The sequence below is a fragment of the Tachyglossus aculeatus genome, chromosome 5, assembly GCF_015852505.1.
Source record: "Tachyglossus aculeatus isolate mTacAcu1 chromosome 5, mTacAcu1.pri, whole genome shotgun sequence".
NCBI classification, from domain to species: domain Eukaryota; kingdom Metazoa; phylum Chordata; class Mammalia; order Monotremata; family Tachyglossidae; genus Tachyglossus; species Tachyglossus aculeatus.
This window is the reverse complement of record NC_052070.1, coordinates 86,733,462-86,745,514: the sequence shown is the minus strand read 5'-3', so window position 1 is coordinate 86,745,514 and position 12,053 is coordinate 86,733,462. Positions and strand designations below refer to the sequence as shown.

Here is a 12,053-nt window from a genome sequence, read left to right as displayed (position 1 = left end):
CAGGGTGGCTTAGTGGATACAGCATGGGCCTAGGTTCTTCTGGCTCCACCACTTGTCTGCTGTGTGACCTTGGGCAAACCACTTAACTTCTCTGGGCCTCAGTTACCTCATCTGTAAAATGGGGATTAAGACTGTGAGCCCCACGTGGGATAACCTCATTACATTGTGTCCATCCCAGCGCTTTGAGCAGCACTTGGCACAAAGTAAGTGCTTCACAAATATCATAATAATTATTATTATTATCTTGGGAAAGTCACTTAACTTCCCTGGGCTGCAAATATGTCGTCTGTGAAATAGGGATTAAGACTGTGGGTCCTATGTGGGAAAGGGATTATGTCCAACCTAATTTGTTTGTACCCACCCCAGCGCTTAGTACAGTGCCTGGCATGTAGTAAATGCTTAACAAATAGCACAGTTATTATTATTTTCATCAACCCACCCAGCCATCCTTAGCACTTACGCATGGATTTTTATACCTATCCCCAGAAAACTTGTGTATATGTGTTTATTCCACTATACATTCAATTTTTTAAGTCTGATAGTTGAAAATATGTTTATTCTGTCTCTGTAGCCTGGGATCAATCAGCCAACCGATCAAGAGGAGCAGTGTTGCCTAGTGGAAAGAGCCTGTGCTTGGGAGCCAGAGGCTCTAATCCTGGCCCTGCCTCATGTCTGCTGTGTGACCTTGGGGAAGTCGCTTGACTTCTCTGGGCCCCAGTTACCACATCTGTAAAATGGGGATTAAGACTGCTAGCCCCGCATGGGACATGGACCACGTCCAACCTGATTAGCTTGTATCTACCCCAGCACTTAGGACAGTGCCTGGTATGACTTAACAGATAGCATTTAAAAAATAGTGATATTTATTAAGTGTTTACTCTGTGCTAAACACTGCACTAGGGAGAGCTCACTACACTAGAGTTGATGACTGATCCCAGCTCACCTCCTCCAGGAGGCCTTCCCAGACTGAGCCCCCTCCTTCCTCTCCCCCTCACCGCCCCCGCCTTACCTCCTTCCCCGCCCCACAGCACCTGGATATATGTATATATGTTTGTACGTATTTATTACTCTTTATTTTATTTGTACATATTTATTCTATTTATTTGATCTTGTTAATATGTTTTGTTTTGTTGTCCGCCTCCCCCTTCTAGACTGTGAGCCCACTTTTGGGTAGGGACCGCCTCTAGATGTTGCCAACTTGGACTTCCCAAGCGCTTAGTACAGTGCTCTGCACACAGTAAGCGCTCAGTAAACACGATGGAATGAATGACCCCAGGTCCTTCTGATTCCCAAGCCCACTGGGCCACGCTGCTCCTTTATATAAAATAAATATGGTTATTTCTATTGACGCGTGTCTCGTCCTCTAGACTGCAAGCTCGTTGTGGGCAGGGGATGTATTCGTTATATTGTTGCGTTTTGTTCGGCCAAGTGCCCTGCACACAGTAAGCGCTCGATAAATACCACTGCTTGATTACCTGATTGCAGAGCAGTGTACTAAGCATTTGGGAGACTAAGATACAGTGGGTGGACGCGATCCCTGCCTTCCAGGAGCTGGAGAGAGTGAGCGAAGAGGGAAAACAATAAAGATTCCTGAATGGAGTCCCAAGGGACAGTTATAGCATGAGGAGAAGAGGAAGAAGAGGTGGGGAGGTGACATGGAAACTAGAAGGGCAGAAGAGCTATCAAACCAAGGCCACAGGGAGTTTCTTGAAGGAAATGATGGTCAGTTGGCTTAGCAGCAGAAAGAGTAAGGCGAACGAGACCAGAAAGAGACAATTTCTGAAACTGGAAATCTTGGTGAGCATGATTTCAGTAGCTTTAAGAGGGAAAATAATCCAGGTTGTTGGGGGGGTCTAGAAGAGAGGCAATGTACACAGCCTTTGGAAGAAAAGCTGACAGGAAAAGGAAAAGGGAGATGAGGAAATTCATTCATTCATTCATGCAATCATATTCATTGAGCACTTACTGCACGCAGAGCACTGTACTAAGCGCTTGGGAGAGTAAAACACAACAATAGGCAGACACGTTCCCTGCCCACAGCGAGCTCTGGAGGGTATGGTGGGGTCAAGGGATTTTTTTTTTCCCATATAGAGAAAACCTGGACAAGTTGAAGGCAGGGAGAGGGAACCTGGTGATGGGAAAAGGTTGAAGATAGGGGTGAGAGTGGAGGGTCAGAGCAAAGATTTTCAAGAGGTGAGAGGATCCGAGGCCTATAGCGAGGGTGGCTTTCTCTCTCCATTGCCTGGTCAATTCAACGTAATGCTGAATAGATAGAATGCAAAACAATGTAATGTAGAATATCATATCCCTGTATCCAATTATAAATGTACAGTAGGCTTCTCCACAGCTCCCAGGCAATGGGGCGGTGGCTGAATTAGTACCAGTAACTTAATAGGCGCTCGGTCTCCTTGGTTCCCAGCTCTCTTCAGGCTCCGGATTCACTGAATAACCACGATATCCTGGGTGCGGCACAAAACAAACAGCGGATTCAGTTCCTACTTTCTACGGAATGGGATTCCGAGGAATATCCCAGGAGGCCCGGAGAAGACACAGATGCTGGGGCAAGTTGAGAGGCGAAACAACGGCGGAAAACGGTTGAGCCCCGATTGCACGTCAGGTCTCAGGAATAGAGACTGTGAGTTCCTTGAGGGACGGGGTTTGCGTCTTTTTCCCACTCGTATATTCTTTCCCAGAGCTTAGAACAGACCTCTGCTCCTGGTAAATGCTTAAATAAATACTGTTACTGCTAAAGAAATCAGGAGAGGATTCCTATTTGCCATTTCTGATGGCTTCCCAGTGATGCAGCGTTGGCTTAGTGTGTAGCGCAGGGGCCCGGGATTCAGAAGGACCTGGGTTTTAATCCCGGCTCTGCCACTTGTCTGCTGTGTGACTCTGGGCAAGTCACTTCACTTCTCTGTGCCTCAGTTACCTCATCTGTAAAATGGGGATTAAGACAGTGAGCCCCATGTGGGATGGGGTTTGTGTCTAATCTGAGTTGTTCTGTCTGCCCTAGTGTGCGGTACAGTGCCTGGTTAATAGTAAGCACTCAATAAATTTGTTGCTGTTGTTGTCTTATGCTGTCGAGTCGTGCCGGACCCATAGCGACGACGCGGACGCATCTCTGCCAGAAAGCCCCACCTCCACCTGCAAATATCATGAAAAAACTTTTAAAAAAGATCTACCTGATCACTGTCTTCAGGACTCTCCATAAATATTTTGGGTTTCTTTTAATTTTTTTTAATGATACTTGTTAAGACCATACTATGTACCGCACACCGTACTAAGCGGTGGGGTAGTAAGTGCTCCGCACACAATAAGCGCTCAATAAATACAACTGAATGAATGACCCAAGATAATCTGGCTGGACACAGTCCCTGTCCCTCATGGAGCTCGCAGTCTAAGAAGGAGGGAGGAGAATTTAATCTCCATCGTACGGTTAAGGAAACCGAGGCACAGAGACGTTAAGCGACTTGCTGGAGATCACACAGCTGGCAAATGGCGGAGGCAGGATTAGAACCCAGATCCTCTTACTTCCGTTCCACCGGGTCTCTCTGCTTCCCACGCTTCGATTAGGCCGCACTGCTGGTTCCCTCTGTTCATTATTATATCGTATTCTTCCAAGTGCTTCGTACACTGCTCTGCACACGGTAAGCGTGGCTCAGTGGAAAGGGCTTTGGAGTCGGAGGGCGCGGGTTCAAATTCCGGCTCCGCCACTTGTCGGCTCTGTGGCTTTGGGCAAATCACTTCACTTCTCTGTGCCTCAGTTCCCTCATCTGGAAAATGGGGATTAAGACTGTGAGCCCCCTGAGGGACAACCTGATCACCTCAATCAATCAATCATATTTATTGAGCGCTTACTGTGTGCAGAGCACTGTACTAAGCGCTTGGGAAGTACAAGTTGGCAACATATAGGGACGGTCCCTACCCAACAGTGGGCTCACAGTCTAGAAGTCCAGTGCTTAGAACAGTGCTTTGCACATAGTAAGCGCTTAATGAATGCCATCATTATAGTAAGCGCTCAATAAATACAATTGAATGAATGAATGAGCCTGTTTGCTCTTTTTTATTGCACCCTGTTTATGCTCTTGACTTTTCCCAAACAAACCTCCCCCCTGCTCTTAGATCGCAGTCCACCCTAGGGACAGGATTGCGGCCAATTCCCACACGTGTATTCTTTCCCAGCGCTTACTACAGTGCTCTGTACCCACTGAGTGCTTAATAAATACTCGCAGCCCACCCTAGGGACAGGATTGCGGCTAATTCCCACACGTGTATTCTTTCCCAGCGCTTACTACAGTACTCTGTACCCACTGAGTGCTTAATAAATACTCGCAGCCCACCCTAGGGACAGGATTGTGGCTAATTCCCACATGTGTATTCTTTCCCAGCGCTTACTACAGTGCTCTGTACCCACTGAGTGCTTAATAAATACTCGCAGCCCACCCTAGGGACAGGATTGTGGCTAATTCCCACACGTGTATTCTTTTCCAGCGCTTACTACAGTGCTCTGTACCCACTGAGTGCTTAATAAATACTCGCAGCCCACCCTAGGGACAGGATTGCAGCTAATTCCCACATGTGTATTCTTTCCCAGCGCTTACTACAGTGCTCTGTACCCACTGAGTGCTTAATAAATACTCACAGCCCACCTAGGGACAGGATTGCAGCTAATTCCCACATGTGTATTCTTTCCCAGCGCTTACTACAGTGCTCTGTACCCACTGAGTGCTTAATAAATACTTGCAGCCCACCCTAGGGACAGGATTGCAGCTAATTCCCACATGTGTATTCTTTCCCAGCGCTTACTACAGTGCTCTGTACCCACTGAGTGCTTAATAAATACTCGCAGCCCACCCTAGGGACAGGATTGCGGCTAATTCCCACACGTGTATTCTTTCCCAGCGCTTACTACAGTGCTCTGTACCCACTGAGTGCTTAATAAATACTCACAGCCCACCCTAGGGACAGGATTGCGGCTAATTCCCACATGTGTATTCTTTCCCAGCACTTACTACAGTGCTCTGTACCCACTGAGTGCTTAATAAATACTCGCAGCCCACCCTAGGGACAGGATTGTGGCTAATTCCCACATGTGTATTCTTTCCCAGCACTTACTACAGTACTCTGTACCCACTGAGTGCTTAATAAATACTCACAGCCCACCCTAGGGACAGGATTGCGGCTAATTCCCACATGTATATTCTTTCCCAGCGCTTACTACAGTGCTCTGTGCCCACTGAGTGCTTAATAAATACTTGCAGCCCACCCTAGGGACAGGATTGCGGCTAATTCCCACATGTGTATTCTTTCCCAGTGCTTACTACAGTGCTCTGTACCCACTAAGTGCTTAATAAATACTCGCAGCCCACCCTAGGGACAGGACTGTGGCTAATTCCCAAATGTGTATTCTTTCCCAGCGCTTACTACAGTGCTCTGTACCCACTGAGTGCTTAATAAATACTCGCAGCCCACCTAGGGACAGGATTGCGGCCAATTCCCACACGTGTATTCTTTCCCAGCGCTTACTACAGTGCTCTGTACCCACTGAGTGCTTAATAAATACTCTCAGCCCACCTAGGGACAGGATTGCGGCCAATTCCCACACGTGTATTCTTTCCCAGCGCTTACTACAGTGCTCTGTACCCACTGAGTGCTTAATAAATACTCGCAGCCCACCCTAGGGACAGGATTGCGGCTAATTCCCACACGTGTATTCTTTCCCAGCGCTTACTACAGTACTCTGTACCCACTGAGTGCTTAATAAATACTCGCAGCCCACCCTAGGGACAGGATTGTGGCTAATTCCCACATGTGTATTCTTTCCCAGTGCTTACTACAGTGCTCTGTACCCACTGAGTGCTTAATAAATACTCGCAGCCCACCTAGGGACAGGATTGCGGCTAATTCCCACACGTGTATTCTTTCCCAGCGCTTACTACAGTGCTCTGTACCCACTGAGTGCTTAATAAATACTCGCAGCCCACCCTAGGGACAGGATTGTGGCTAATTCCCACATGTGTATTCTTTCCCAGCACTTACTACAGTGCTCTGTACCCACTGGGTGCTTAATAAATACTATTCCTACTGCTTGATTCTTCTCCCTCCAATCGCTGCTAATACCTTTCTCAAGTAGCAGCGTGGCTCAGTGGAAAGAGCCCGGGCTTTGGAGTCAGTGGTCATGGGTTCAAATCCTGGCTCCGCCAAATGTCAGCTGCGTGACTTTGGGCAAGCCACTTCACTTCTCTGGGCCTCAGTTACCTCACCTGTCAAATGGGGATTGACTGTGAGCCCTCCGTGGGACAACCTGATCACTCTGTAGCCTCCCCAGCGTTTAGAACAGTGCTTGGCACATAGTAAGCGCTTAATAAATGCCATCATTATTAGTATTACCCTCTCCTCAGCTTCACAAATCCGCTTTCCTCCTCTCCTTTAAAGCCTTTCTAAAACATCACTCCGTCCCTGAGGCATTCACTGATTAATCCCAACTTGGACTTCCCAAGCGCTTAGTACAGTGCTCTGCACACAGTAAGCCCTCAATAAATACGATTGATTGATTGATTGAATCCCCTTATTGTCCCACTCCCTCATCCATCTCGACACTCCTGCCGATCTTGGGCTTGTTTGTTAGTTTCAATTTATTACCCACTTATATACATTCTATTTATTCTCACACCCTTTTCAAAACTGTTATATTACTCAATTTACGCTGTTGATCTTCCTCATTCTGTTTCGAACTCCTTGATGAGAAGCATTCATTCAAGTGTCTTAATTGAGCGCTTACTGTGTGCAGAGCACTGTACTAAGCGCTTAAGCATCATGGTCTAACGGCACAAGCCGGGCCTGGGATTCAGAGGATGTGGATTCCAATCCTGACTCCGCCGTTACCTGCCAGGTGAACATGGGCAAGTCTCGGAATTTCTCTGGGCCTCAGTTTCCTCTTCTGTAAAAGGGGAATTAAATACTTGCTCTCCCCCCAACTTAGACTGTGAGTCCCATCTTGATAATATTATCTCTTCCCCCCCCCAGCACTTAGTACAGTTTTTGGCACAATATAAGTGCACACTAAAGCAGCATGGCCTAGTGGAAAGAGCACGGGCCTGGGAACCAGAAGGACCTGGGTTCTAATCCCAGCTCTGCTGCGGTTTGCTATGTGACCTTGGGCAAGTCATTTCACTTCTTTGTGCTTTAGTTCCCTCATCTGTAAAATGGGGATCAATCAATCCATCAATCGTATTTATTGAGCGCTTACGGTGTGCAGAGCACTGGACTAAGCGCTTGGGAAGTACAAGTTGGCAACATCTAGAGACAGTCCCTACCCAACAGTGGGCTCACAGTCTAAAAGGGGGAGACAGAGGACAAAACCAAACACACTAACAAAATAAAATAAATAGAATAGATATGTACAAGTAAAATAAATAAATAAATAAATAGAGTAATAAATATGTACAAACATATATACATATATACAGGTGCTGTGGGGAAGGGAAGGAGGTAAGATGGGGGGGATGGAGAGGGGGACGAGGGGGAGAGGAAGGAAGGGGCTCAGTCTGGGAAGGCCTCCTGGAGGAGGTGAGCTCTCAGTAGGGCCTTGAAGGGAGGAAGAGAGTGAGCTTGGCGGATCGAGACTGCGAGCCCCATGTGGGACGTGGACTGTGTCCAACCTGATTATTTTGTATCCACCTTCGTGCTGAGTACCGTGCCTGTCAAATGATGATGATGATGGTATTTGTTAAGCACTTACTATGTGCAAAACACTGTTCTAAGCGCTGGGGGGGTTACAAGGTGATCACGGTGATGGCATTTATTAAGCACTTACTATGGGCAAAGCACTGTTCTAAGCTCTATAAGTGATTAAAAATACCATAATTATTATTATTAACCTCTTGCCCATTTTCTCTCAACATTTAGTTGAGTACAGTGCTCTGCACACAGTAAGCGCTCAATAAATACGATTGATTTAGTACTGTACACATTAGACACTCACTAAATCTGTTGACAAAATTGATTCTGCCGATGACAAAGCGGTAAGTGAACAGCCATATGGCTGCTATGTTCCCCATTTCTGTCCTTGCCCATCCAAGATCTGGTCCTGTATATATGTATATATGTTTGTTCGTATTTATTACTCTATTTATTTATTTATTCTACTTGTACATATCTATTCTATTTATTTTATTTTGTTAATGTTTTGTTTTGTTCTCTGTCTCCCCCTTCTAGACTGTGAGCCCACTGTTGGGTAGGGACCGTCTCTCTATGTTGCCAACTTGGACTTCCCAAGCACTTAGTCCAGTGCTCTGCACACAGTAAATGCTCAATAAATACGATTGATTGATTGATTGATTGATTGGTCCTCCCTACCCCGCTGGGAGTGACCAGATGTAGCATGGAACAGGAGAGTCTCTCGGCATTGAGCTCTTCTTGTTTGACCTTGGTTGGATCGAGGTTAGAAGAAGACACCAGGGATCCTGCTCTAACCTCAGCCTGGGTGTGCCATGGCAGAGTGGTCTAGTGGATAGAGCATGGGCCCTAAATACCATTATTATTATTATTATTATTATTATTATTATTATTATTATTATTATGGGCCCGGGAGTCAGAAGGATCTGTGTTCAAATCCTGGCTCTGCCACATGTCTGCTGTGTGGCCTTGGGGAAGTCACTTCACTTCTCCGCTCCTCAGGTACCTCATCTGTAAAATGGGGATTAATAATAATAATAATAATAATGGTATTTGTTAAGCGTGGCTCAGTGGAAAGAGCACGGGCTTTGGAGTCAGAGGTCATGGGTTCGAATCCTGACTCTACCACATGTCAGCTGTGTGATCTTGGGCAAGTCACTTAACTTCTCTGGGCCTCAGTTACCTCATCTGTAAAATGGGGATTAAGACTGTGAGCCCCACATGGGACAACCTGATCACCCTGTATCCTCCCCAGCACTTAGAACAGTGCTTTGCACATAGTAAGCGCTTAACAAATGCCAATTATTATTATTATTATTATTATTATTATTATTATTATCATTATTATCACTATGTGCCAGACATTGTATTAAGTGCTGGGGTGGATACAGGCAAATTGGGTTGGATACGGCCCCTGTCCCATGTGGGGCTCCCAATTCATTCATTCAATCGCCTTTATTCATTCATTCATTCAATCGCCTTTATTCATTCATTCATTCAATCGCCTTTATTGAGCGCTTACTGCGTGCAGAGCACTGAACTAAGCGCTTGGGAAGTACAAATCGGCAACACCTAGAGACGGTCCCTACCCAACAGCGGGCTCACCGTCTAGAAATCTCAATCCCCATTTTACAGATGAGGTCACTGAGGCACAGAGAAGTGAAGTGACTTGCCTAAGGTCACGCAGCAGACAAGTGGCAGAGCCGGGATTAGAGCCTATGACCTCCTGACTCCCGGTCCCACGCATTACGCCCCTTGTCTTCTAGACTGTGAGCCCACTGTTGGGTAGGGACTGTCTCTATATGTTGCCAACTTGTACTTCCCAAGCGCTTAGTACAGTGCTCTGCACACAGTAAGCGCTCAATAAATACGATTGATTGATTGATTGTCTAAAACTGTGAGCTCCGTGGAGGACAGGGACGGCGACCAACCCGCTTTGCTTGTATCCACACTGTTGCTTGGCACTGAGTAAGCACTTAACAAATATTAGAATTATTATTACCGTTATTAATCATAACAATAATAATGATGGCACTTATTAAGCGCTTACTATGTGCAAAGCACTGCGGCTGATGTCTGAGCTGGGTTCCCCAAGGGTGGTTGGCAGAAATCCCTCGGCACATTTGGGAAGGGCCAGTAGTGTTATTCTCCACCCCCTTCTTCCGTTCTGGAAGTGGATTTCTGGGGAGAGGGGAGTTATATGGCAACCCACTTAAGGAATGTACGACCACTTGTACTTCCCAAGCGCTTAGTACAGTGCTCTGCACACAGTAAGCGCTCAATAAAGACGATTGAATGAATGAATGAATGAACCCCAGACTCTTCACTCGACCCCGCCAATTGTCAGCCGTATGACTTTGGGCAAGTCACTTAACTTCTCTCTGCCGCAGTGACCTCATCTGTAAAATGGGGATTAAGACCATCCCCATGAGACAACCTGATCACCTTGTAACCTCCCCACCAGTTAGAACAGTGCTTTGCACATAGTAAGCGCTTAATAAATGCTATTATTATTATTATTATTATTTACAGGAATCTGGCCCCAGCCCGCTGTTGGGTAGGGACCGTCTCTATATGTTGCCAGCTTGTACTTCCCAAGCGCTTAGTACAGTGCTCTGCACACAGTAAGCGTTCAATAAATACGATTGAATGAATGAACTTGTACTTCCCAAGCGCTTAGTACAGTGCTCTGCACACAGTAAGCACTCAATAAAGACGATTGAATGAATTTAAGCTGGAATGGCTCTGGTAATTATTATTTACAGGAATCTGGCCCCAACCCGCTGTTGGGTAGGGACCGTCTCTATATGTTGCCAACTTGTACTTCCCAAGCGCTTAGTACAGTGCTCTGCCCACAGTAAGTGCTCAATAAGGACGATTGAATGAATTGAAGCTGGATTGGCTCTGGTAATTATTATTTAAAGGAATCTGGCCCCAGCCCACTGTTGGGTAGGGACTGTCTCTATATGTTGCCAACTTGTACTTCCCAAGCGCTCAGTACAGTGCTCTGCACACAGTAAGCGCTCAATAAATACGATTGAATGAATGAATGAATGAACTTGTACTTCCCAAGCGCTTAGTACAGTGCTCTGCCCACAGTAAGTGCTCAATAAGGACGATTGAATGAATTGAAGCTGGATTGGCTCTGGTAATTATTATTTACAGGAATCTGGCCCCAGCCCACTGTTGGGTAGGGACCGTCTCTATACGTTGCCAACTTGTACTTCCCAAGCGCTTAGTACAGTGCTCTGTGCACAGTAAGCGCTCAATAAAGACGATTGAATGAATTGAAGCTGGATTGACTCTGGTAATTATTACTTACAGGAATCTGGCCCCAGCCCTCTGTTGGGTAGGGACCGTCTCTATATGCTGCCAATTTGTACTTCCCAATCGCTTAGTACAGGGCTCTGCACACAGTAAGAGCTCAATAAATACGATTGAATAAATGAATAAATGAACTTGTACTTCCCAAGCGCTTAGTACAGTGCTCTGCACACAGTAAGTGCTCAATAAGGCGATTGAATGAATTGAAGCTGGATTGGCTCTGGTAATTATTATTTACAGGAATCTGGCCCCAGCCCACTGTTGGGTAGGGACCGTCTCCATATGTTGCCAACTTATACTTCCCAAGCGCTCAGTACAGTGCTCTGCACACAGTAAGCGCTCAATAAATACGATTGAATAAATGAATAAATGAACTTGTACTTCCCAAGCGCTTAGTACAGTGCTCTGCACACAGTAAGTGCTCAATAAGGCGATTGAATGAATTGAAGCTGGATTGGCTCTGGTAATAATTATTTACAGGAATCTGGCCCCAGCCCTCTGTTGGGTAGGGACCGTCTCTATATGCTGCCAATTTGTACTTCCCAAGCGCTTAGTACAGGGCTCTGCACACAGTAAGAGCTCAATAAATACGATTGAATAAATGAATAAATGAACTTGTACTTCCCAAGCGCTTAGTACAGTGCTCTGCACACAGTAAGTGCTCAATAAGGCGACTGAATGAATTGAAGCTGGATTGGCTCTGGTAATTATTATTTACAGGAATCTGGCCCCAGCCCACTGTTGGGTAGGGACCGTCTCCATATGTTGCCAACTTATACTTCCCAAGCGCTCAGTACAGTGCTCTGCACACAGTAAGCGCTCAATAAATACGATTGAATAAATGAATGAATGAACTAGTACTTCCCAAGCGCTTAGTACAGTGCTCTGCACACAGTAAGTGCTCAATAAGGCGATTGAATGAATTGAAGCTGGATTGGCTCTGGTAATTATTATTTACAGGAATCTGGCCCCAGCCCACTGTTGGGTAGGGACCGTCTCTATATGCTGCCAATTTGTACTTCCCAAGCGCTTAGCACAGTGCTCTGCACACA

General features: G+C 46.1%; 1 protein-coding gene across 4 annotated transcripts in view; it reads left to right on the top strand.

Moving 5' to 3' along the window:
* DOK2 (docking protein 2) overlaps positions 1–12,053 on the top strand; it is a 32,751-nt gene that overhangs the window by 4,038 nt on the left and 16,660 nt on the right. For 3 of the 4 annotated variants that reach the window (XM_038746871.1, XM_038746873.1, XM_038746872.1), the window contains one exon: positions 2,420–2,635. The gene's annotated coding sequence lies outside the window, so the exon portion shown is untranslated. Of the gene's footprint in view, positions 1–167; positions 204–2,419; positions 2,636–12,053 lie in introns of those variants that run through there. The other variant, XM_038746874.1, reaches the window with a different exon arrangement.